General features: G+C 44.1%; 1 long non-coding RNA gene across 1 annotated transcript in view; it reads right to left on the minus strand.

Annotated features, from left to right (window-relative positions):
• Positions 1 to 27,844, minus strand: part of LOC149873652 (uncharacterized) — a 78,519-nt gene that overhangs the window by 44,282 nt on the left and 6,393 nt on the right. The gene's annotated exons all lie outside the window — the stretch shown is intronic.

Raw genomic sequence — 27,844 nt, forward strand, 5'->3', positions numbered from 1 at the left:
GGGGTGCAGCTCGGGGTCTGCTAGGCTTAGCACACACAACCTTGTCTTCAGCTGGGTTTGCAGGCAGCAGCCAGTCAAGGATGCCATGTCCTCTGGCTCATCTGGTAGCTGACTCTGGCTTCTGATACCCTCAGACAGTGCCGCCCCACTCTGATACAAAGCTTAACTCAAAGGCAAACACCGAACAAAGCAACACAAGAGCCAACCATGTTTTTTAACCCCTCTTGGTCTTTCTAATGCTGTTCGATCACCCCTCCTAGGGTTTCCTCCATCACACAGCTTCCCTGTGTGACACTCAGTATCCCCTTCCCTTCAGGCCAACCCAACCTCTCACAAATGGCCAAAGGCAACCCAGGACTAACTTTCTCCAGTCTCGCCTTCCCTCTCATCCTATACAGGACTCACTGGTGCCTTGTGAATGGTGTGCCTTCAGGACTCAGCATCCCACGTCCTGAGGCCTGGCTTGGTTCTTCCAGGCTAAGTGCTCCCTGATCCTCCAGAAGTCCCCTTGTGAGCTCCGGCTGCCCCAGTGGGGTGGATCCGCCACTGCACAGCTCCCTCTGCCATCTTCCAGCACATGCCTTTCTCTCTCCCTTCCCCCAGGGGTGGGGAAAACCTCCTCTCTTTAAGGAGCTCTCCCAGCCAATCAGGAGGCTGGGATTTTTTTACAGGCTTGCTGATCCTTTTGCTTGCAAGCCATGTACACAGGACTTCCCTCTTCCAAAATGCCCCTGATGAGGCAGGCTTTCATTTCATTGCTCCCTCTGGTGCTTTAGAAGGCACTTAGAAGGGACAAACCTCTGCTGCTGCAAGCCATGCTGTGTCCAACATGGAGCACAGCTCTCCAAATTATGTGCACTTTAATGCTCGTTACATCTCTAAAGCAGCCACTACCATCTCATCCTCTTTCATCAGTGGTCTTTTAAATGAGATTATGTTAGGTGTGTTGTGACCATGCCCACCTGATTGGGCCCTTAAGTGATGCTCTGCATAATTTCTGGATCCAAATGGTGCTCACGTGAAAGTGAGGTGGCTAGCACCAGAAAGCAGGGCAGTTCTGAGCATATGCAGAAAAGAGCACTGCACATGTTGAGATAATTTTCAGGTAAAAAAGCAGAGGCACCAGTGAGTTTAGACACCTCTACTGTTATGGAGCTACTGAGCATGTTTGTTCTAGGATTAGTTTTGGATTCCATCCAGCACCTCTTTAGATTGGTCCCCTCAATGACTAAATCAGTAAATCAGATCTCTTAACAATGTATAAGTGTTGAAAACAAAGTCTAGCACTTTGATGTCAAAAAAGTGTTATCCTTGAATATATATTATACTAAATTATCTGTGTAAATCTACTTAATTTAACAGAGGTGAACTTAAACCTAGGTTTCAGGCTGGACATAAGGAAGAATTTCTTTACTGTCCGAGCCCCCAAGGTCTGGAACAGTCTGCTAGCGGAGGTGGTTCAAGCACCTACATTGAACACCTTCAAGAGTAAATTGGATGCTTATCTTGCTGAGATCCTATGACCCCAGCTGACTTCCTGCCCTTTGGGCAGGGGGCTGAACTTGATGATCTCCCGAGGTCCCTTCCAGCCCTGATGTGTATGAAATCTATGAAAGTTTAGTTCTGTAGTCCAACCTCAGAAGCAGAGTCCCCATAGTATGAGAGACTATGAAGGGAAAGGGGAAATGCAACCCAGTTTCAGTCCCACTAGGAGCATCATTAATGAGAAAAAATGTTGTGGTAGAACATTGCTTTTTCACATCATTGCACATAATAAAGGATTTAACTTTATCTTTAAAAAATGGAAGCCTTATATTGACTGGAGTCCATGCACATTTAGGCCATTAAAACTGCTTAATTTTATCAAGGATTAAAATAAATACCAAAGGAAAAAAAAAAAGGCCTTAGCACCATGTAATACACAAACCCTTTAAATACGTTAAACCCTTTAAATATATTTATTTGTATTGTTCCTTACATGCCCTGAGGATCTAGCTGAATGCTGCTGCCAGAAACATCTTGCCATTCTGTTACCTTCTTTATCACTCCTTGTCTGCTTGAATCATTCTTCCAGCCTCTTCTCGTTAGCTTCAGGCCGCCTGTTCCAATCTTTGGATCACTCTGCCCTAGATCTAATAGGCAACTTGGGTACTTTTACTGGGCTTTAAGTGTGCAATATGTAACCCTGGCTGCAGGGCTACCCGCAAAGCCACCACCCAACTCTGGATCCCTGGAGGCACCCACAGCCTGGAACCACCTGCCCTCCTGGAGTGAGGGAGGTTCCTCTCACAGGAAGGCACCTATTGTCCCTGGACCTTTGATTAGAGATACCACTCAATTTGCAACTAGGTGCACTTTATTTACAAATGGTTAAAGAAAAGGAAACTAATTACTACACAACTGATAAACTGTCAGAAACATATCCACACCCTCAGTAAATAACTTGCACACAATGATAGCCTCGGATGATGTAGGTTGCCTGAACCAAATGCTTGGGAAGGCGGAGCTGCTTCCATGGCCCTCCTGCAGGAAGTGTGGGTAGGTCCTTGCTGGGAGGGTCTCGTGAAGCATGCCCCAGGGATTGCTGTGCTGCAGGCAGGGGCTCCCTCACTGAAATTCCTCTGAAATAGCTTACCTTGCCCAGACCCTTGTCCCCTGACACACACGAAGCAGGGTCTGGGCTGGAGCTCTGACAATCTCCCCTGCCCACACCCACACACCCCTGCTTGTCAGGCACTCGAGTCCTCCCCTGCCCTTGGGTCTTAACTCTTTCTCACAGGGACCTTGCCCTGTGAGCAGGGCTCACGTCCCTTAGCTCTGCCACCCCACCAGAGCTCACGGGAAGCTGGATCAAACTTTTTCCAGTCCCCCATTTCCCTCCCCCATCCCCTAGTACACCTCACATCACACAGAGGCTTGCAGAAGTCTCCTCCTCACTGCGGGGTCTCCAGACAGCTGGGTGCTCCTCCGAGCAGCTCAAGCAGGGCTCCCAGGGGAAAAGGAGCAAGAGAGGTGCTGCAGCTGGGCTTCCCAACCCTCCAGCCCACAGCACAGCCCGCACTTTCCTCAGGCTCTGGCAGCTCTGAGGATGGGATGCTGTGCCCAAGCTCTCCTTCAAGCTCTGGGCTTCTCCCACAGCTCTCCCTTTCCCCAAGACGGCTACCTCCAGAGCAGGCTTCATCTGCCTTTATCACATAATCTCTGGGGAGCCAATTTCCCTTTTCCAAAATAGCTGCCCCTGGAGAGGGCTTCTTTTGCCTGTATCACATGGTTTCCCAGGAGCCATGCTGTCCCACACTGCTGCTGCTGCCTGGCTAAGTTCACCCTGGGACCTAGCTCTCTCAGGCAAAGGGATTGCATTGTTCTTTATAAATACATAAACCCATATTAGGTTCAGGGGTTCAAAGCCACGTAACTGACTTCCTACAAGAGTGTCTTAGTCATCCAGTAATTGTCTAGGCTCTCTGTACCCCTCCTCTGAAAGCTGCACAGCTATATAGTCAAAAAAAATCAAGATTTGTAAGGCCTGTGTGACAGCAAACAGGAACGGTGTGTGGCAGTAGCCTATTGCTGAAGGCGGACCTGGACACAGGCATAGGTGAAGTGGGAGGCTGGACAGAAAGGGGGCCAGAAAATGGTAATTTTTTTTTCCATTATTCAATTACTATTATTATCTCTGGCAAAGGGGGAGCCCAATACTAAAAGTTCACCCAGGGCCGCCAGGAGTCTAGGTACAATACTGGCTGAGGTGACTCCTCTGTGAGAGGGAGGAACATTTGGTTCTGCTCTCTACTTATGCATCGTGCATTAAGAACGGATGGAAAAATGAAAAGACAGTATGCAAAAGCTGTGTGACATAGAGAGAAAGCAAAGTTGTGAACATATGCACATTGGGAATAAGAGATGTGTAATCCAAAAAGTGATGAAGTAGTAAACTAACAAGACCTGGCCTGAACAACTAAAACTTTGATGATGTTTGCCAAGGAAAAATAGTCCAATTAATGGGTGCCTCTGGGTAATTTTCCCTTACATGACCAGCACGTCTCACTTGAGATCTTACTGCACTTGGCAGCATTACAGGGCAATCTTCATGTAAGGATGAAACATTTTCCTAATATATTAGTCATCTTCAGGTTTCTCTTTTTCATTTGGTAGGGATAGCTTTCCATTTCACTGGGTTTTTTTCTGTCAAAAGTATATTTCTTGTGGTAATATACAGTGTAATCTGCTTTTCAGCTATGTTTGAGTTTCCTTCTTACTGTATTTCAAGGTATTAAGGGAGTATAGGATTCTGTGTTACATATGTCTCCCTAAAGTTCCCCATTTGAGACTGCAGTGCCTTTGGGCTATTGGAGGTGTTTAATACAATGTTCTACTACGCTAGCTCTTTCTATACAAAGAACTTAAGTGTTCCTCTTGACTAGTGGTACCAGTAAGAGAAAATATAAAAACTATACCTTTTAAACTATTAGAGTGGAAGCATCAGAAACAACAACATGAGTGAATTGTATTGAGGTGCTGCTTCCCTTCCCCATCACTGTAGTATGAATCTAGCTAGTTATATATGTCCCAATATATAACTAAATCAGATAAATTCTGGAAAAACAGAAGCTGATAATACTGTTTTGAGGAAAAATAAAGCACAGATCTTTAAAGATAGGGAGCAAGCAGGGGCAGTAAACTGGGGGAGTAGTTTGCAAGCAGTTAGCTAGTCAGTTTGCTAGTCAGTTTGCAGATCAGTTTGCCACTCCCCTCTTTGAAAAGGAGCCTTTAAACTTGGTGAGAAGAAGCAGGGAATAATTAACTTTTGGGGACCAAGGAACAGTAAACAGGCCAGTTTACAGGTGAGTTTGCTAGAGGAGGTCTACTTGGAAGAAGAGCAGCAAGAGCGAGGTGGCAAGTTAAGAGATCCAGGGAAATGGCTGGAGGATGTTGCAATACCGGAACCACTGCTACTGCCTGTGCTTGCATCTGTGAGGTTTCTGTCCAGGCAGGACCACTCACTGTTGACCCTTCCACCCAGGTCCTAGTTTGGCACTGTGGAGACTAAGACTTGCAGTTTCCTTCCAGTGACAGCAAGGTGAGGGAGTGCCTGCTATGGGGGCAATGCCTCCTGGTGGTGTCCGTCAGGGAGTAGGCAAGAGAACAACAGGAGAGGCAACAAGGCTTTGAAGCATCTTCCACCAGGAGGACTTCAGTGCCAGAGAAGACCTCTGGGACTGTGGAGGACAGACTGCCAAAGGATTTCCACATAGATTTCCAAGAAGGTGGAAACTCAAAGTTTTTGACCTCTGGCAGCAAGCAGAAATCTTCATCTCCACCTGCAGCTGTTTGCCTAGAAAACAGAGATGGAGTCCAAGCAATGGAGGAGGAAGAAGACATTCCATTGGTGGAAGAGGACAGGCCAGGTCTCCCCAAGGTTGGAAGGATCAAGACCACTGCCACCAAGAAGAAGTGACAGGTGCTGATGCTTGGAAACTCCCTTCTGCTGGGGCTGGAGGCATTGATCAGCTGGCCTGACCTATTATCTCAGGAGGTCTGCTGCTTGCCCAGAGACCAGATCCAAGATGTCATGGAGGAATTACAGAGACTCATCCAGCCCTCTAACTGCCACCTCATGCTGCTTATCCATGTGGGCACTAATGATACTCCAGAGGAGACCCTGAACAGATCAAAAGTGACTACAGGGTTCTGGGTGCAAGGGTGAAGGGGATGGGGGCTCAGATGGTGTTCTACTTGATTCTTCCAGTCAAGCAGAAAGGTCCAGGCAGGAGCGGGCACATCCTGCAGGTCAATACATGGCTGCGCAGATGGTGTTACCCACAGGGATTTGGCTTCTTCAACCATAGGATGTTGTTCCAAGAAGATGGATTCCTAGGAAGAGACAGGATCCACCTCACGAAGAGAGGGAAGAACATCTTTGCAGATAGGCTTGCTAACCTAATGAAAAGGGCTTTAAACTAGGTTAACTAGTAGAGACCAAAGCCCTGAGGTAAGTGGGGAAGTGGATGACCTAGAGGAAGTGCAAGCAGGAGGGGAGAACAGGGGAGGCCTTCTCATGCTTGCTGAGAAAGAGGACAATTCACTAGTTACCTCATATGTCTGTACATGAATACACAGAGCCTGGGAAACAAGCAAAAAGAACTGGAAGTCCTTGGACAATCAAGGAACTATGATGTGATTGGAATAACAGAGACTTGGTAGGAGCTCGCATGACTGGAACAGTGTCATGGATGGATACAAACTTCATGATCAGAGGTCAGGAAAACAGACCTTATGATGACAGGCTGAGAGCCATGGGGCTCTTTAGCCTGGAAAAGCACAGGCTCAGGGGTGATCTCATGGCCACCTATAAGTTTATTGGGGTGACCACCAGCATCTGGGGGAACGTTTGTTCACCAGAGTGCCCCAAGTGATGATGAGGTCGAACGGTTATAAACTACTGCGATACTGTTTCAGGCTGGAAATAAGGAAGAATTTATTTACTGTCCGAGCCCCCAAGGTCTGGAACAGTCTGCCATCGGAGGTGGTTCAAGCACCTACGTTGAACATCTTCTAGAGTAAATTGGATGCTTATCTTGCTGGGATCCTATGACCCCAGCTGACTTCCTGCCCTTTGGGCAGGGGGCTGGACTCGATGATCTTCCAAGGTCCCTTCCAGCTCTAATGTCTATGAATCTATGAAACTGTTTATGAAGAACAGGCAGAGAAGACAAGGAGGAGTTGCATTTTACATGAAAGAACCGTATGATTGCTCAAAACTCCAGTATGAAGCTGTAGATAGGCCTGTTGAAAGCCTCTGGGTTAGGGTCAGAGAGGACAGCAACAATGGTGATGTCATGGTGGGGGTCTGCTATAGGCTACTAGACCAGGAGGAAGTGGTGGATGAAGTTTTCTTCAAACAGCTAGTGTAAGTTTCCTGATCACAGGCCCTGGTTCTCATGGGGGACTTCAGTCACTCTGACATCTGCTGGGAGGGCAAGACAACAGTGCACAGGCAATCCAGGAAGTTTTTGGAGAGTGCTGGAGACAACTTCCTGGTGCAAGGGCTGCTGTGGCCATCTAGGGGCCATGCTCTTCTTGACCTGCTGCTCACAAACAAGGAAGAATAGGTGGGGGATGTAGTAGTAGATGGCAACTTGGGAAGCAATGACCATAGGATGATTGAGTTCAGGATCCTGAGGAAAGGAAAGAGGGAAGCAGCAGAGTAAGGACCGTGGACTTCAGAAAAACAGACTTCAACTCCCTCTGGGAACTCATGAGCAGCATCCCCTGGGAGGCCAGTCTGAGGGGGAGAGGAGTCCAGGAGAGCTGGCTGTACTTTAAAGGGCCCTTAGTGAGGGCACAGGAACAAACCATCCTGATGTGCAGGAAAACTAGCAAGTATGGCAGAAGATCAGCTTAGTTTAACAGGAAACTCTTCAGTGAGCTCAAACACAGAAAGGAAGATTATAAGTAGTAACTTGCACAAACAACTAAGGAGTATAAGAGTATTGCTTGAGCATGCAGGAATGAAATTAGGAAGGCCAAAGTACAACTGGAGCTGCAGCTAGCAAGGGATATGAAGAGTAGTAAGAAGGGTTTCTACAAGTTTGTCAGCAACAAGAGAAGGATCAGGGAAAAGTGTGGGTCCTTTACTAAATGGGGAAGGCAACCTAGTGACAGAGGATGCAGAAAAGGCTGAAGTACTCAATGTCTTTTTCACCTCAATCTTCACGGGTAAGGTCAGCTCCCAGACTACTGCACCAGGCAGCACAGTTTGGGGAGGAAGTGAGCAGCCAACCATGCCAAACAACAGATTAGGGACTGTTTAGAAAAGCTGGATGTGTACAAGTCCATGGAGCCAGATCTGATGCACCCAAGGGTGCCAAGGGAGGTGGCTGATGTGTTTGCAAAGCTGCTGGTCATTATATTTGAAAACTCATGGCAATTAGGAGAGGTCCCTGATGATTTGGAAAAGGGAAAACCCATCTTTAAGAAAGGGAAGGAGGAAGATCTGGGCAACTACAGACCAGCCAGCCTCATCTCAGTGCCTGGAAAAATCATGGAGCAGATCCTCAAGGAATCCATTTCTAAGTATTTGGATGAGAAGAAAGTGATCAGGATCAGTCAGCATGGATTCACCAAGGGCAAGTCATGCTTAACCAAACTGACTGCCTTCTATGACAAAATGATTTGCTCTGTGGATGTGGGGAGACCAGTGGATGAGATATACCTTGACTTTAGCAAGACTTTCAATACATAACATTCTCACAAGCAAACAAAGGAAGTATGGGTTGGATAAATAGATTGTAAGATGGATAGAAAACTGACTGGATCACCAGGCTCAGAGGGTAATAATCAATGGCTCAATGTCTAATTGGGAGTTAGTATCACGTGGAGTGCCCCAGGGGTCAGTCCTGGGGCTGGTTTTTTCAATATCTTCATCAACAACCTGGAAGATGGCATAGAGTGCACTTACAGCAGGTTTGCAGATGACACAAAGCTGGGGGGAGTAGTAGATACAGCGGAGGGTAGGGCTAGGATACAGAACAGCCATGACAAATTGGAGGACTGGACCAAAAGAAATACCATAAGGTAAATAAGGAAAAGTGCAAAGTCCTGCACTTAGGATGGAACAATCCCATGCACTGCTACAGGCTGGGAACTGGTGGGCTAAGCAGCAGCTCTGCAGAAAAGGACCTGGTGGTTACAATGGACATTAAGCTGAACATGAGCTAACAGTGTGCCCTTGTTGTGAAGAAGGCTAACAGCACATTGGGCTGCACTGGTAGAAGCATTACCAGCATATCGAGGGAAGTGATTCTTCCCCTCTATTCAGCACCAGTGAGGTCACATCTGGAGTAGTGTCCAGCTTTGCACCCCAACTACAGAAAGGATGTGGACAACTTGGAGAGAATCCAGCAGAGGGCAATGAAAATGGTAAGGGGGCTGGGGGACATGACTTCTGAGGAGAGGCTGGGGGAACTACGCTTATTTAGCCTGTAGAAGACAAGACTGGGAGAAGATTTAATAACAGCCTTCAACTACATGAAGGGTGGTCCCAAAGAGGATGGAACCGGACCATTCTCACTGGAGGCAGATGACAGAACAAGGAGCAATGGTCTCTAGTTGGAGCAAGGGACATTTAGGTTAGACATTAGGGAAAACTTTCTCACAAGGAGGATAGTACAACATTGGAACAGATTACCCAGACAGATGGTAGAATCTCCATCCTGACAGGCTTTTGTGACCTGTCTAGACAAAGCCTTGGTCCTGCTTTGAGCAGGGGGTTGGACTGTATGACCTTCTAAGGTAGCTTCCAACCCTAATTTTCTATGATTATCTATGGGAAAAAAGCATCTTTGGGTATTATGACTAACAAAATATATAGGAATATGTAGCATATTTTAAGAGGCACATGCAGTAATTCTGTATGAGGGTCTGGTAAGAATGGATCTGGAATATAATTTTTTCTGGGCATTTCAGAACCTAAATGGATTGAACACTGATATGCATCAGAATCCATCACACTCTTCCTGTGATATCAGATGGCTGTGAGCAGATGCACGTGACATGCTAACCCCACTGGTCTAAGATGGAAGGAAAGTTGAACAGGCCTTCTGAGTTTTAGAGGTTCAATTTTGAGATAAGTTTTCTTGTTTGGTCCACCAGAGTCCTGGATTTTGTATCTTCTGAGTACACTGAAAGACTCTGTGCCTCCTCTCCCCAGATGTTCTAGTTTTGTAAATAAGACTGGGTCTCTGGTTAGCAAAACTAGCCAAAAAATGTGAAACACTTTTCTTTTGGAAAATGTGTTTTTGCTTTCTTGCTTGCTTGTTTGTTTGTTTTTACCTAATTCTAAATTTTCCTTGGGAAAGGTCGATTACTAAGAGAATCTAAATGAAACAAAGTTGCAATGTTTTCAAATAGAAACATTTATTTGTTTTGTTGACCTGAAATGGAATGTTTTAATCAAGGTCAACATTGAACTCCAGCATTTCTAAATTACATTTTTTATAACTTTTAATTATGCAAAAAGTTTTGATATTTAACTTTAAAACCTGATTCAAAATGAAAATAAATGTTGATATTAAAGACCATACTTCACTTACTTTGCAGCAAGTCATCTTCCTCTACATGAGGAAGAGCTTGCCCAGGAAACTGCAGACTGACAAATATGGGCTTTTAAATGGTGTCTATAGTTTCTGGTTTCATGTAAAATAGCCACTTGCCAATGCAAGATATTTATTATGTACACACATAAGCGTGTGCTTCCTTTATTAGCAACATAGGACTAGAAGGTACCTGCCTAGCCTCATACAAGATATATTTGAGCTAAGAGTACAACATATACTTGTGCATTTTTTGTTTGTGCAAATGAAAGAGAAAACACCAGCTAGACCAAGAAAATTATTGCTTAGAAAAGGTAGTCCTTAAGTAAAGGCTGAACAAAATTGTACTGTAAATCATGATAAATAATGAAAATGGTTTGCTTAAGACAGAAGAACAGTGCTGAAGGAATTCCCTACTGGAAATGATTTTTAATATGGCTATTTTTATAGTCTTGTTATGGGCTATGCTAACACAATAGAAAAAAGATTTTATACAATTTCTGACCAAACTTTTGGAACTGATCACCATCCTAAATACCTAAATGGAAGGAAAAACCATACAAAAACCTAAGGAAAAGAACATTCTTTCTCTGATGCACCTTAACCTATCTTTACATGTTGACCTTGTTTATATTTTCAGAAATGGTATATATAGTTCTTGAGTTGGTCAATAAACTAATCCGAACGTCAATAAAACACACCTTCTTGTTTATTAATATGTGATTAAAAATGTATATGATAAAGAGATATTGACTATAGCAGAGTTTGGGTGACAAGAACAATTATAGTTCCCAAGGCTAATCACTACATGAGCTATTTAACCCAGTGAAAGTCAATAGTCTTATTTATGAACTATCCTTTTTTATTTTATATACAATATTTGGATTTTGTTAGGTTTCTACCCTTTGTACCCTATATAGATCACCAGAATGAAAATTCAACTGATAAACTTCTCATTACATGTATTCTTTATGCTGCCTTGTATGACAAAGCAATACATATATATATATAAATATGTGTGTATGTATGTATGAGTGATATATGTATATACAACCAACATTTTTTGCTTTCATTATACTTTATCTAAGCTGTATAATTCACTATTTTCCATTTTTCATCACATTAGTTACATAGCTAATAAACAGCTTTTCAAACCTTTCCAATTTACTTATCATCTATTTTAATAATATTGTAGATTTGATTTTGCAGTACTTGGACTTAGGACTCATTTTTTTCATTTACAACTGTATAAAGCTGCTGAATTACATCAATGAAAAACTAATGCAAGTGAGATTAGAATCAGACCCTACATTTTCTGATAAAAATGAATCTTGGGTTTTTTTAAAATCTTTCCCATAATTCAAGTGCATTTGGTCTTCTAAAGCAGTAGTGTTCCATAGAAACATATATATTCTATTAAAAAATTCAAATCAGATGCTTGAAAGCTGCTAGTAGAAGATTTTTGAGAATAATTCATTCAAAGAAGCAAACTTCTATTCTTTATTCTTGACTTACAAAGAAAACACAATTAGAACATAGTTTCTGTGTTAGAAATCTGACCAAGTCAATTATGCTCAAAAGCAGTAAAAATCTGAAGTTTGTTGTTACAGTTTTGTGAAAGAAGATCTATGAGAGCACAGTGATGGATTTTGGAAGGATTAAGCAGAGTTTGGTTTCTACCTGCTTCCTAATGGACAATGCCCATACTACAAAAAAACACACCATGCATTGTGGCAGAGGGGCCAAGTAAGCAAATAGGCATAAACCTTAAAATAGCCATTTAATTCTTAAATTAATCTTTCAAGGCTTAACTTCACTATCATGGGGTGCATCTACATATGCACTTTAATGCACAGTAGTCTATGCTGCTGCTGCTTATTAAAGTGTCACGTCAAAAAAGTGTTAATATGCTAATGCACAGTAGAAATAGGTTACTGCACATTAAGCATCATTAAAAGGTGTGCGCTTTTGCTACTGTGCATTTTGGCAGCCTAATATGTAGCACCTCATGTCAGAGGTACTAAATTTAATGTGCACTAGAAAAAGCACATTAATGCATGTATAAACATTCCCAGGGTTGCGTGGAGAAAGACGGACTGCTACTCTCTGATGGTTCCTATTTTGTCACTCAACACAAAACTTCAAGAGTACCAAGCAGTCACAAAAGATGTGGCATTTGATTCAATTCTTAAAAATAATACCAAGTACGGCATGGTCCACAAGACTTAAGTGCCTTGAATGAGGGAGACTTAATTCTGTGTGTGTGTGGTGAGGGAAGTCTATAGAATCATTTAAGTAACTGCATTTTACATGTTATATTACACTACTTTACAAAATAAAATACATACAGGGCACATCTACATGTAGCCCAACAGCACTGTTGTTACTGCACCACCATGTAGTACCTCCTTTTGAAAATACTGAATGACAGAGCAGTAACAGCCCGTACTGTGCCGTGCCGAGTGTGCGTGGTTATTTTTAACTGTTACGTCATGGTATCGGTGCTCTACATTGAAGGAGCATGTTGCTATGGCGACATAACTGTAGTGTCACAGTTTTTGTCTATCAACATCATCGTAGCGCATTGCTACAGTGATGTAGCATCATGTGTAGATGCACCCCCTTAGTAATATTTTTTAAACCTTTACTTGATACTTCTTAAGTGCTTGATTTAACTTAATGGTGGTAGGCAATGCAATCATCTAGACAGAGCACTACCCTGAGGTTTCAGCTACTTGAGCCCAATTCCTGACTTAGCTACAGCAGTGTGACCTGAGACACGTCACTTACTGGTAATCTGCTCCATGCCTCAGTTCCCGCTATATAAAATAAAGGCTGTATTTTCCTCCCTCACAAAATTGTTATTAGGATTAAGTCTGTAAATTATCATAAGGCATTCAGATACATGTATACAAACATATAAATGCTGACATATATGAGAACGATGTCAATAGGAGTCTTTCCATTGACTGCCAAATGAATTAGATTGGATTCATGACATTTATTAGCTTTTCCAGTAAATAGATATAATCATATTATCATCTCTTCTTTTTCTTCTTTTTTAGCAGAGGTCTTTGGTGAAAACTCTTTTTCCCAGGCATCACATTTAGTGTCATGCAGCAAAAACTCACATGAGTCAGCAAGTTCAGCAAAGCTCACATGAGAGTGTTTCCAGGATCAGGCTCTAAACTTGAAAGATCTTCAAGTCAGAAATCTCCTTACTTATACTTCAAAGTGCTATGTACATCAAGCCATAGCAATGTCTTGCACAGTCTTGTAGCCATTCCTTCCATCTATTTATAGTATTATCATTGTAATTCACTTATTGTATAATTGAATAAGCACCTTAGAAAAAAAACCATTTGTATTAAAATGATATAACTCCCATCCTTTATTTTACTCAAACATGTTTACATTAGGTAGGTACACTGGAAATACTAATGCCATATTACTAGTTAATATTAAACAACACCACATTGATTATATCAATATAATATTAATTGGTGTTAAATTAATATTATATGAATTGTTCCTGGATACGCAAAGCTGTCACTTAATAAGAACAAAAATACTAAAAAAAAAGCCATGAAAATTGAAATCTATGTTCCTAAAATATAGGACTATTCTGAAATAGTTATTGACATTATAGTCACTAATTTGCCATGCACCCTTGTGTTCATATGGGAACAAACCAAACAGTCAAAATTAAACAGCTGTTATATCATCTATGGTAAGAACCCAGGGACTAAACAAATTTCTCACTATGAGGCCACACCCAGACATGCAGCGGCACAAATTGCTGCAGTGCATGTCCCTGCATGTGCCCTTCACTGCAAGACAAATTGTGCCGCAACAGACAAACTGCCCTTTCCCACCCGCTCCTTGCTCTTCACTGGTGCTGGCTCCAGCAGTCTTACCAGGTGGCCTGGAGCAGCAGGGACACAGGTCAGGCAGCAAGTAGGCCTGGCTAGCAGCCAGAGCATTGCTGTGGGCAGCCTGGCCTCTGTGTGTGCTGGAGCATGCATGTTGTGCATGAGTTGCACCATTTTTGTGCTAGTTTTCTTCGTTTGTTTGTTTTGCTACTGTGAAAGCCTTATCTCCCAGCCCTGGCTCCATGATTGTGCAGCAGGGCCTGGGAGATGGTTATTCCCAGCCTCCACTCCAACAATCTTCTCCCACTCCCCACTCTGCAATCACAGAGCCGGGGCTGAGAAATAAGAATCTCCCAGCCCCACTCAGTGATCCCAGAGCTGGGGCTAAGAGCAGGCAGCTCCTGGGAGCAGAGAACAATCTCCCAGCCCCACCAGAAGACAGATGTCTCCTAGCCCCATGCTCCCTGCCAGCCCCAGGACTAGCACCTAGGGGGAATCTAGAGCTCCCCCTGACTGCTGCAGGGGGCTAGTACCGAGCTGGCAGTGGTGAGAGCAGGCTGCTGCCAAAAGCAGAAAATCTGCTTCCCCTTCCCTGCATGTGTAGATGCCTGTCCAGCATGGGTTTACTCTTGAGTAAATTACCCTAAAGTAAACCCACCCCAGAGCCTTTGCAAGTGTAGACACACCCAGTATGAAGGGACTGATTCTTCTCTCCCTTATGCCACTAAAATTATTATGAACTCAATTTTAATGAATACATGAGGGGGGGAAGGAGGCTCTGTGCCCCCATGTTTCAAGAAAAACAGAACATTCTGAAACAGCAAAATTGAAGTAATAAATATCCAGCCAAAAATACTAAAAAAGAAGAGAATTTCTGACAAAGCGGAAATTAAATTGTACCTGGACATTATCAGACATGGCTCTCATTACAACAGTACAATATTAAGTAGAAGATTAAAAAATAAATCTGAAAAAATAAATTGATCATTCTACAAATATATTCAAAGCATAAATGTAATTGAAATCCTAGGACAATGATCACATTTTAATATCATTTTTTAGTTAAGATTTTGCACTTGTCTACTTATCTTCAAACTGACTTTGAATAGGACATTGCTAATAAGATGCTTTGTTCCAGTCCATGACCTGAATCACTCACATGTTTAAAAATATTAGTACATTTAAGAATGTTGGTACATTTATGAGTCTAATTAAATATGTACGTTGTAGATCTTTTTTCTTCCGCTCAATAAAACAGGGTTTTGATTCATTTTAAGTTTCACTGGGTTTTTTTTTACTCTCTCTCTGCTGGGAAGGAAATGGAAGTGGATGTAAGCTGTGATATACTTTCTGAGAAACAGACACCAATGATATATTGATATTGGTGTGCAATAATATGCAATAATTTGAAAAGTTGCTCTTCAGACACAGATAACAGTGATGAATCCATTAGAATGGGGTGTTATCAGGATTTTGTATTGGCTTTAGAAAGTGATATATATACTTTAATTTATCTTGGTCTCATTATTTGTCCAACTACTCCATCTTCAGCCCTAGCCTATATAAATGGTTCTACTAATAATCTCTTATCTTCATCATCATCACAGCCTCATTCTGTCCAAACATTCTGATGCTGCTGAACATCACTATCCTGACCTCCATGTCCTATACGCTCTAAGGTGCCAATATACTTTCTCAAAGTGCATGCTGTCCACCATTACATTGGTCTCCATTCTACAAGGATCACTCAAAAAATACCAGGAGACTGGAGGTTGTAATGCAATGTGGTCCACATGTAGTACTTCTTGTTTAAATAGCAGTGCCAGGAAGTCAGTGATTGTTGAGTTTCTGAAATTCTGTGCATCCCTGAGCAGCTACTGATCTTGAGTTAGTTACCTGCTGGGTAGAATGAGATATGGTTATCAGTGGGTATGTCTACATGAGATGCTTAATGTGCAGTAGCTTAATAACACTGAGTAGTAATGTGATGGACAAAAACCATGTTAATACACAGTAGTATTAGGGTACTGCACAGTGAGCATCACAAAAAACTAACTCATTAATTTAGTTAGTACTTCAGTAAGCAAGTACTAAACTAAATGTGCAGTAACTACTCTGCATTGATGAACATGTAGACACACCCAGTATAAGCCACACTAACATTTTTTTTATGACATGAATATATGATTTTTTTTTTTACTCGGTCAGGCATTTAGTTTCCTTTGTGCTTGTTGTGGTTAGTGGATCCTGGCTCTGCAAGGTTTTCATTAATATAGGGAATATAAATATATGCAGGGTTTCTGTTTTAAAATGGTTTTGACATTAGGACTTTTGTATTGGACTCCATAGCATATAATTTTAGAATCCTTATAAGTATATTTTGCTTGTTCTACATACTTGTTTAGCAGACTGGCCTGTCATGTGGAGCATTTCAATTTATTGTGATAGATAAACAGTAGAGCAACTAAGGCAAGATGACTGGGGCAGCAGCCCTGGATGCCTCCACAGTTGGGGAGGATGTGTGGAAAAATAACAATTGCACTAGCAGCCAGAAATCACTACTGCCCCAGGCACACAGCTGCCCTGTTACACCTCCATGGACAAATATTTTTCTATGATCTGGCAACCAAATAGGCCCATTTGCATCTAACATCATGCTTGTGGGACCTGAGCTTGCTCAACATAGTCATTGACAAAACATCTATTGACTTTAATGGGTATAATATCAGATGTGTTTTTTGCTGTATCCACATTTACAGAAGAGTAGTAGTGATGGACTGTGATCTCCCAGTAGTGTAAAGCAGATATAACTAGTATAAAACTAATGTAAATGAACTTAGAATAAGGCCCTCATTCCAATTCTCACAAATCAATAGAATGTTAGTTTTTTCCTGCAGTTTTAGGCAGTTCTTAGGGGTAGTTGTACACGTCAATAACAGGATTTATAAGAAATGAGAGAAGGGGTAGTATCCCTTAGTTTATTTCTGTTGACATTAAACATATATGAGATGAAGGTCAAGGACAATGTTTTCATGCATAGACAAAATAACAAATAGCATAGAGAAGATAGATCAGGAGCTTCTCTTTATTATTTGAGAACAAAGCAGCAAATACAAATATAAGAAATTATTTTTTAACGTGATCCATCGTTAAAAAGCTGAACTGACTGTCATAGGATGTCACTGAGTCCAAAATCTTAGCAAGATTCAAAAAAGAGTTGAACGTTTTATCAGGCTAACAAGAATATTCAGTTAAAACAGCTCTGTTAAAAAAAATAACCTCCAACATTTTTGTAAGGAATATAGATTGTCATGCTTCAGGATTTAAGACAATCTCTAACTAGGAGGGGATTTTTCTGGAAGTCCTGTGGGACTTTTTTGCATCTTCATCTGAACATCTACTGTTTTCTGTCACAGAAAACAAGATACTGGACTAGATGGGCCACAATTCTGATCCAGTAACAATTTGTGTATTCCTAAGGCCTCTAACGGATATTGTACTTAAGATGTGATTCACTGCTTAATCATGTCTTTAGCAGTGACCTGGTCACATGTTTATTCAATTAATGGTGTGATTAAAACAAGGAATAAAATCTGTGTAATAACTTCTGGCATGCCTTTTATTAAATGTATGGCCAGTGCTCCCAGCCCCCAGAGCATAACAGAGCCCTTCAAGACTGTGCTACAGAGGTTGGGAGTGCTACTGAGGTGATCAGCCAGGGAAGGCACCATGGCTGGGAGCCACGATCAGCTTACCGGCACTCCCTGCCACAGAAGTGCTCCCCCAGCACTGGCTCCAATGTGTTCCCCCTGCTGGAAGCCCTGATCAGCTCACTGGGGGTCCCTGATCAGCCACGGGCTCCCCTGCACTCCCCCAGCTGGGAGCCCTGGTCTGCTAACTGGGACTTCTAGCTGGAGGAGTGCAGGAAACCAAGCTTTCTACTTGCCAATGCAGAGGGAGCCCAGGATCATGATCCCAGGCTCTGCATGCAACAGCAATCTGGCGCAATGGGAACTGCTGTTTGATATTATGGCAGAGCATTGTTGGTGCCTGCCACTTTAAGGGCTGAAACAAGCAGCCAGCAGGTGCTTGAGTGTGGTGGCCATTTTAGATCTCTGGCCACCTATATAAACAAAGCAGTTCGCTGTGGGTAAGCCAGGTAGAAATATTGCCTAGCTGCAAGGCTGTATGCAACATTCTGGAGGTAAGGGCAGGAGCTTAAGGGGATGGTTTGGAGGCTCCTGGTCCTGGACATGACCTAAAACTTCACCCTGCCAGGAGTAGATGGCCTGGTGGGGCTCCCAGTGGAGACTTAAACCCTAGCCCCCACAACACTGTGGGTACAAGATGGGCAGACACAGCTATGGCCACCTGAGTGCAAGGAGGCTAGAAGATTCAGATGGGGCCAGGCATGGCTATGGCCACCTGAGCCCAACTGGGGAGGGAAGCCCTGTAGCCCCAGTAAGGGGGTGGAAATAAGGAGCCCCAGTGAGGGCTGGGCTGGGAGCCCAGTATATGCATGTGAATGTATATAGAGTTGTGCCTGGTGAGGGGTGTAGAGCAGAATTAGTCCAGGGTTCAGCACAAGGCCGGACCACACAGAGTAGGGGAACTTGTGGGAACTGAAGGGACTGCATGATGAGGCTGGTATATGAGTAATGAAGCCTGATGGCCCAGAGGGGTTGCTCAAGGAGAAGCAGGGTGGTGGAGTGTGGCCCAGTAATGGGAAGTATGCCAGAGGCCCTGGTGAGAGAGGGATGGAGTGGAAGAGGCCTCCTGAGAGGGGAAGTGGTATGAATGTGCATGTGTGCGTAGAACCCAACTTTGGACTCGGTTTGCTCCAGTCTCAGGCCGGGAGTAATATTAGCCTGGATGCCTTCTGTGAGGCTTGGGCTGCAGCATAGGGGAGGAATGGAGCCACAGATAGTGCCCACTGACATTGGGGCAAGAATGGGCAGCCTCCTGCCTAACTAACCATAATTATGTACCATCAATTCGTGGCAGATGAGGAGGCAGGCGGTTGGCCTAGAAATAGATGGGCAAGCCAATGACAGAGGCCCCAAGAAAGCCCCCTGTTACAGATATCTATAGTCCACCTCCTGCCAGGCAAGTAGATTCATAGATATTGGGGACCTCAACAGATCGAGTCTGACCCCCTGCCCCAGGGAGGAAAGAGAGTTGGGGTCAGATGACCCCAGCCAGGTGCTTGTCCAGTTTCCTCTTAAAGACCCGCAATGTAGGGGAGAGCACCACCTGCCTTGGAAGCCGATTCCAGATTTTGGAAACACTTACTGTAAAGAAGTTCTTCCTGATATCTAACCTGAATCTGCTCTATCAGTTTGTGGCCACTATTTCTAGTTACTCCAATGGGTCCCCTGGTAAACAGAGCATCCTATCCCTTGCTTCCCCCCTCTGAATTTGTAGATGGCCACAAAATCACCTCTCAGCCTTCTCTTGCAGAGGTTGAAGAGATTCAGGTCAATCTATCTCTCCTCATAGGGCCTTACCTGCAGGCCCCTAACCTTATGAATGGCCCTCCTCTGGACCCTCTCAAGGTTATCCACATCCCTCTTGAAGTGCAGTGTGCAAAACTGGATGCAGTACTCCAGTTGCGGCCTTACCATGCCACATAAAATGTTGCATAAGAGGGGAAGTATCACCTCCCTGGACCTGCTTGTGATGCACCTGATAATGCATGATAAAGCGTGCTTAGCTTTACTGATCATGTTGACAACTCATGTTCATCTTGGAGTCAACTATGACTCTGAGATCCCTTTCTGCTACAGTGGTGCTGAAAAGGTCATCCCCCAGCCTGTAATTGGTGATTCCTTCTCCCTAGGTGCAGCACTTTGCATTTGTCCTTATTGAATTGCATCCTATTCTGCTCTGCCCACTTCTCCAACCTGTCCAGATGCACCTGGATTTGTTACCTGCCCACTAGTGTGTTTATTTTACCCCATAAATTGGTGTCCTCCACAAATTCGGACAGAATGCTCTCCATACCCTCATCCAAGTCACTGATGAAGACACTGAACAGCACTAGTCCAAGGACCGAAACTTGGGAAATTCCACTGCCTGCATCTTTCCAGGTGGATGCCAACCTGTCCACCACCACTCTCAGGATGCATCCTGTTAGCCAGTTTGTCACCCGCCTGACCATGTAATCATCTATATCACAGCTGCTCAGCTTATTTATGAGACTAGGATGAGATACAGTATCAAAGGCCTTCTTAAAACACAGGTAGATGACATCTACCTTGTCCCCTGCATCTAAGCATTTTGTGACCTGGTCATAAAAAGAAACAAGGTTAGTCAGGCAGGATCTACTTGCTATGAACCCATGCTGGTTGCTGGACTTCCACAAATGTGATCCTTAATAATTTTTTTCCCAAGGATAGAGGTGAGGCTAACTGGCCTTTAGTTACCCGGATCTTCCTTCCTCCCCTTCTTGAAAATGGGGACCACATTGGCCCTCTTTTAATCATCTGGGACCTCACCTGAGCACCATGAGTGCTCAAACAACTGTGCCAGTAGTCCTGCTATGACACTAGCCAATTCCTTCAGCACCCTTGAATGAAGATCATCTAGGCCTGCTGACTTAAACACATCCATCCCCTCCAACCATCCCTTCACTAGGTCAGCACTAACAGTTGGTGGCCTGGTTTCCCTCCTGTGCTCGCCTATAATCCAAATGGGAGATTTGTCCTGATCTGTGTTCAGGAATATGGAAGCAAAAAAACTCACTGAAGAGCTCAGCTTTGTCCCTTCTATCTGTTAATAATTTCCCTAGTCTGCCTTGTAGGGGTTTGATGTTACTCTGAACCTTCTTTTTGCTCCCTGTATACCTGCAGATGGTATATAGGCCATGTGCTATGCCATGTGTAGCATGTCAAGAATCACAGTTGTTGGGACTGCATCAGATCTCATTGCACCTTTAGTGCCTGTTAGTGGCCTAAAACTAAAGCAATTAATTCTATGTACGTTTGAACTTTTGGTTGCCTGATTTACAGATACATTTGATGTATTTTAGCAGGGATCTGATTTTTCAGAAAGTACTGAACAGAGGGGTATCTCAAAGGGGCAACCAATATTTACCAATAATCTCTCCCAACCATATTGCCCATCTTCTATTACTTTCAGTGAGGTTCCTTTAAATTTCTGCAGTATTATCCATCTTCCTCCAACAATGTACAAGTTAAAGCCTAGGAGCTAGTTTACATAAGATTCCCTGCCCTTCCACCCCTTTAATGACTTCATCCTGTAACATGATTTTGGCTGTATAATAGCAGACCCACTGTATAAGTTAAATAGTGCCAAATATCAGGTATGCTGGAGTAAGTGACGGCCTTTGGAGCATATGCGGTTTTAAATGTTAAATCCAAAGGATGACAGTCCAGTTTCGAAGGTTAGTAAAGTATTAAAAGAATGGTGTAACTGTTTTATCTCTAGCATATTTTACTGCCTCTGAGAAATAATACGTAGCATTTATGCAACATTTTACAGCTTCAGATTGGGAGTAATTATTAACCCTAGTATTACTAATATTAACCCTATTTTACACATAGTAGAAGGAAGGAACAAAGGTTAAATGACTTCTCCACAAACAGAGAGAGTCTCTGCTACAATTAAGACTGGAACTTAAGACAGCCCTCTATCGTCAGCCTTAAAGCATGTACCTTGCTTTCTGTAACAGCCCAGGTACCAACAGATCCTAACTCGGTGCACGCAAAATAACTCTTCTTGTTTGTTTGTTTGTTTGTTTTTTGCATCAAGTTCAAAATTGTTACAAAAATAGTTAGGGGAAGAAAGTGGAAGACATTTTACGGACCCAAGTACCTTTATCCTTATTCATACTGGGCACATCTACTTATGCAATTAATGTGGCTGAGTATACTCCAGCTCAATTTAAGCCAGAGTAAACTAATCCTGACACCATTGTCTATACATGTGTTCAAGCACAGTAACTTACTGCGCTGCCAGATGTCACTTGTATCTGATGGGACTATCCAGCAGCATAGTAAATTAATCTACTGCACCCTAATTTCTGTGCAAGTGTAGATGGTAATGCTTTACTGCACAGTAAATTAGTCTGCTGTGCAGTAAAGCATCCCATGTAGACATGCCCAGAAAGCAGTACTTTACTCTGTGAAGAAACCCATTCAAAGGTACTATTCGTTATAAGGGTAACTGAATCAGACCCCAAATGCTCTAGCTTAGGGCTGTCCATCTAGAGGCCCACATGGGGTTAATGTGCAGCTCCTGGACTCCTACCCAGCCACTGCCCCCTTATCTCTCTGGCTGCTGCTGCAGCTATAGTCTCTATCCTCCCCCACTCCCATCAGCTTTCAATCCTGCTCCTGCCCCTGGGGGTGGAGTGCTGCTGCCCATGACACCAGAACAGTGTGCAGTACAGTACAGCAGTGTGTGTAGGAGGGTGGGGAGGAAGACTACCCATGTTTGTAGTGCAGGGCAGATTTAGCCTAGGGGTTTCCAGTCCCCAATGGCAGGCCTGCTCAGCTTGCAGCCCCCAGCCACTTAGAAACTGGATAGCCTTTCTCTAGTTATTGATCCTCCTCATTGTAAGTCCTGATGTTCTCTTTATACAGACCAATCTTCATCTTCACATCATTTCCAAGACCCTCCATGTCCTTTTTTCACTTTTGCGAATTTTTAGGGCAAATAGCTTTGGGGGTAGTTTTACACTTGCAATCTTGCAAAGTTATGGGCATAAAAACTGATACTGAGTTGAGGCTTTGTTCCAAATCAGGTCCCACTTCTGTTTTACCATGGGTCTTGGATGAGTCAATGAAGCAGCTTATTCATGTAAATTAGCATAGTTGTTTAAGTGATGGCCTAGATCTAGGCTCTGGTTCCTTGACCTCATGGTTGTGATACCCAAGAGCAGAGGCAGGCAATTATTTCGACTGAAGAGGCACTTAACAAGTTTTGGTGAGCTGTTGAGGGCTGCAAGGGTAGCCCTGCCCCTTGACCGGTACCCTGCACCCTGGTCGCCATCTTAGGACTGGAAGTCCTGCCCTCGAATCCCTGACCCTGGGGAAGGGAGGGTTGTGGGGCATGTGTTTATGAGGATGTGTGGGTGAGGGTGTGTGGGGGGGTTGGGGTGTGGGGGGGGAGGGTGGTTGAGTGTGCTTGGGGTACGTGGATGCAGGTGTATGGTGGGGTATGTGCATGTAGCAGTGAATGGGGCTCCCCCCAGAGGTGTGAGGGTGTGTGTAGGGGGAGTGCATGTGGGGAAGGTGTAGGGGGTGTGAGGCTTGTGGGGGAGGGTGTGAATGGGTGCAGTGTTTGTGGGATGTGTTATTGTGTGTGGGGGAGGGTGGAGTTTATGGGTGAGGGTTTGTGGGTATGGTGGGGTGTTCATAGGAGTCTTCCCATGCACATAATCCCCTGAGCTGGTCGGCACCCACCCCCACCCCACAGCAGTGGGGAGCCTGCATGCTCTGTGGTACCTCCTCACCACCACCAACAGCATGCAACCCCGGATCCATTCCATACCTCCCCATCTCACCCCAGTGGGAGAAGACCAGCCAGAATTCACATGCACACCCCTGACCCCAGCCCTCCCTGCTCCTGCTCAATGCCACCTGCCTGTGGTACTTCCTGCTGCCCCCTGGGCAGGCATCAGAGCTGGGGCAGGTCCACAGCTGGACTGCCTTTCTAGGCAGCCCAGGTGGAAACAGCTCCTTCTGGCTGCCACTACCACTGGCCTCAGCCCCATGGTATTAGCAGGGACCCATGCACACAGCCCAGGCATGCCCCACACTACACCTGCTCAGGACAAACCTGCCCAGGTTCAGCAGCAGTGGTGACTGGAAAGCAGAAACTGTTCCTCAGCATGGGGAAAAGTGGCCCCTCCCCCTTACCACTGCCACCCCTTCCTACTGCAGCCACCCAGATCCCACATTGGGCTGCCCTGTGTCTCTATCGCCATCACCACCTCCTCCGGGCTACCTAGTGGGGCAGCAGTGGCAGTGAAGAACAGACACAGGGCAGCCCAGCACAGGCTCCAGATAGCTGCAGCAGGAAGGACCCAGAAGTGATGAAGGGGAGGGGCCACTCTTCCCCCACTTCAAGAAACAGTTTTTTTTTCCCAGCTGCTGCCACTGCTCAGTACTGGTGAGTCCAGGCCAGGGCAAAGCTGTGTACACGGGTCCCCAGCCACCTCAGCCCCACTGCATGTCTAGGTGATGGTAGGACATGCCACAGGCGGGCAGTGCTTGAGTCAGGTGGGACCAAGGGACTTGCAACAGGCCAGACCAGGCCATATTTTGCCTATGCCTGCCCAAGTGGGAGACTCCATGAGCAGATAGATATGGATTGTGTTCTCCCTCCCTTATCTTTTGAGCAGATGAGAGAGAGAGAGGGCCTTGAACTTCTCTGCACTTCAGCATGCTGTCATGACGTAGAAAATCTTTCTAGATTGCTAACTGAGAGTATGGTATTTGAGAGTTGTTGCCAATCACTGGTTCATGTATCCATGTGAAATGATTTGAAGTTTTTAGTCCAAATATCAACATCTGGGTGTTTCCATTTCCAAACAATACAGCCAGTGCTAATACATATATACTAACTGACTGCCCTCTATATGGTCCACCAGAGGGAGCGAACAGTCTGAAAGACTGCAATAATATTGACGGATCTACTCTCAAATGGGTGGGGGAGTTGACTTTCTGAAGTCTTATGCAAGAAGAAGAAAAAGCGCTAATACAGCAGAAAAGCCAAAGAGTGCTTAGACACAGAAACTGAATTATCCCTTCTACTAAAGTTAGTGTTCCTAGGACTGGGAAACTTTCTGTTGTTAGTACTGTACTCAGTCAGTAAATAAACAAAAGTGCTGCCTCTAGGGTTATCAGTCTAGTATCTTTCAAAAGCACTAAACACACAAAAATTAAATTAAACATTTCATTCAAATGCTTGAGATCTCAGTAACATCTCCAAAGCACTCTAGCCCCTGGACAGGACTCGGAGAATAAAAAAACAAAAACCAAGGAACTGACTGAACACTAACTTGTAATGATTGCAATTATAAATAAAAGCAACAGATCAACTGGGAGAGAACCCTAAAAGATTAATATTAAATTATGCATATTACACAATAATATGAAAAGAATATTATTAAAGCTGCAACACTCAGAAGTTAGGAAACATTAGATTTCAGCTTACCTATGCAACCTTAATTCATCTGCCTTATGCATATACATTATGATACAGTCTTTCACCACATAATCACATACTTGGAGCTGTTTTCTAACACAATCTTTTTTACTGAAATTGAAACTTTTCACAGAAACATACTAGTTTTGGCACAGCCTTCCCTAGGAAGGGTTGGCTCCAGGATTGAGTTTCTGGTTAAAATCAAAGAGAAAAACTGTCCTCCAAACAGCCAATAGCACAGTAGCTAGGACACCTCTGGATGTGGTTCATGGCAGGAATTTATAAGCCATCTGACTGAGACCAGGGATTTGAATCTGACTCTCCCAAATTCCAGGTGAGTTACCAAGCCACTTCTTGTTTTCAACCCTATCTCTGGTGTTTTTCATGACAAGTCTTTAGTAACTCTTGAGTTAGAATGGAAAGAATATATGAAATCTAGAAAAATGTTGTAGGAATTCAAGGGGATTTTCTGCCCAGCTCTACTCTTGATGTTTTTTTCTGTCTTATTTGACATGTAGGATCATAGGAAAGTAGAGCTAGAAGGGCCCTTGCAATGTCACCTAGTCCAGACTCCTGCTCAAGGCAAGATTGTCCCTGATTAAACCATCCCAGCCAAGTGTCTGTCCAGCCTGCCCTTGAAAATTACCAGGGACGGAGATTCAACCATTTTTCTAGGTATCCTGTTCTAGTGCTTGACCCCACCCTCCATTGTCAGAAAGTTCCTCCTAATCTCCAACCTAAATTTCCTGTGGTGAAGCTTGAAAGCATTCCTCCTTGTCTTGTCCCCTACAGCCACAGAGAAAAGCCTCTCTCCATCCTCTCTGCAATCACCCTTCAGGTATCTGAACACGGTTACCAAATCCTCCTTCAGTCTTCTCTGCTCCCGTTCTTTCAGCCTTTGCTCACAAGTCATACTTCCCTGGCCCGTAATTATTTTTGTCACTCTGCACTATACTTTTTCTAATCTATCCTTGTTCTTGAAGCGTGGTGCACAAAACTGGACACAGTACTCCAAGGATGTGTACAGACGTTGCTTTTTTCGCCATTTAAAATACTTTATTGCTGTGACTTAACAGAAGTGCACAGCTTTACAGCACTTTAAAAATGGGTACAATGCTTCTAATTAACCCTTGTTAAATGAGGTATTAAGTTTGAAATGCTGTATTGTACAGGAGTTAATAAACCTACAGTGTTTTAATAACTTCTGTGTGCTGGTCGAGGGAGGGTTTCACCAGTGCTGCATAAAGCAGAAGAATCATTTCCCTTGATTTGCAAGTGACGCTCCAGTTGATGCAATCCAGTATACTGTTGGGTTTTTTTACAACCAGAGCACACTGTTGGCTCATATTCAGCTTATGGTCTACTGTACCCTCCAGGTCCTTCTCTGTAGTACTGCAGCCTAGCCAGTTATTCCCCAATCTGTGCTTGTGCATGCAGTGAGTTTGATTTAACTGTATACCTTTTCTCCAGTCTTTCCAAGTCATTCTGGATTCTAGTCCTATCCTCCAGAGTGTTTGCACCTCCAGCCAACTTGGTGTCATCCACAAATTTGCTAAGTATGCACTCGATCTGATCACCTAAGTCATTAATGAAGATGTTGAACAATACCAGATTCAGGAAAGACCCCTGGGGATACCTACTCCCAACTAGACACTGAGCAGCTGATGACTACTTATTGAGCATGATGATCCAACCAGTTATGTATCCATCATCTAGTCTCTATTTCCTTAGGTTATTGATAGGAATATCATGGGAGACCGTGTCAGAAGCCTTGCTAAAGTCAAGGTACAGCACATGCACAGCCTTCCCCTCATCTGCAGAACCTGTTGCCTCATCATAGGCACATCTATTGAGATGCTTCAGACAAAGTAGGATAATTCTACTGTGCATTAGTGTGTCACAGCAAAAAACATGTAATGCACAGTAGAATTAGTCTACTGCACATTAAGCATCATAAAAAAGACCATGTGCCATTGCTACCACACACTAGCACCAGCTACTGTGCATTTATGTATTACCTCAGAGGTACTAAACTTAATGTGCCATAGCAGTAGCACATTGATCCATGTATAGACATGCCCACAGAAGTAGAAGGAATGGACAGTGCTCATTTAGGGAGCTGTGGCAGGGTACTTTTGTTGCCTGCCACTTTAAGAGATTTGAGCAGGTTGTGGAGCAGCTGGCAGGTGCAGTGTGGCTCAATGAGGCAGACACATGACCAAAAAGGGGCTCCTGGATTGGAGGATGTGGCTGAGCAGCCTCACTATAAACCCAGACCCTCATAGATGAGAAGGCATTTACATCTAGGGAGCCAGAGAGACATCATCCAGCTGGAGCTCCTGCTTCCAGAACACCTGGGAGTTAAAGGTAGGAACTATGGGAGAGGTTCCTAGTCCTGGGGAATGACTTAAAACTACACCCTGCTAGGGCTGGATGGTGCGGTGGGACTGCCTGTGGCAGGTTGGTCCCCAGGAAATGCCACATCAGTGCCTCCCTGGTGAAAGGTAAGAATGGGGCACTGTATAGCGTTAGCCCCCACAACCTGTTGGGTTGCCCTGTAGAGGGGTCAGGTGAGGGTCCAAGCACTGCTATCAGAGGCCTGAGACCCAAAGGGCATAAGGCCCAGGAGCTGCAGTGAGGGGGCAATGTAGTAGCCTGAGTGAAGGAGTAGAATATTGGCCCCAGTGAGTAGGGTCTGTATGG

The sequence above is a fragment of the Crocodylus siamensis genome, chromosome 1 (assembly GCF_052110815.1).
Source record: "Crocodylus siamensis isolate JL-2025a chromosome 1, ASM5211081v1, whole genome shotgun sequence".
In the NCBI taxonomy this organism is placed as follows: domain Eukaryota; kingdom Metazoa; phylum Chordata; order Crocodylia; family Crocodylidae; genus Crocodylus; species Crocodylus siamensis.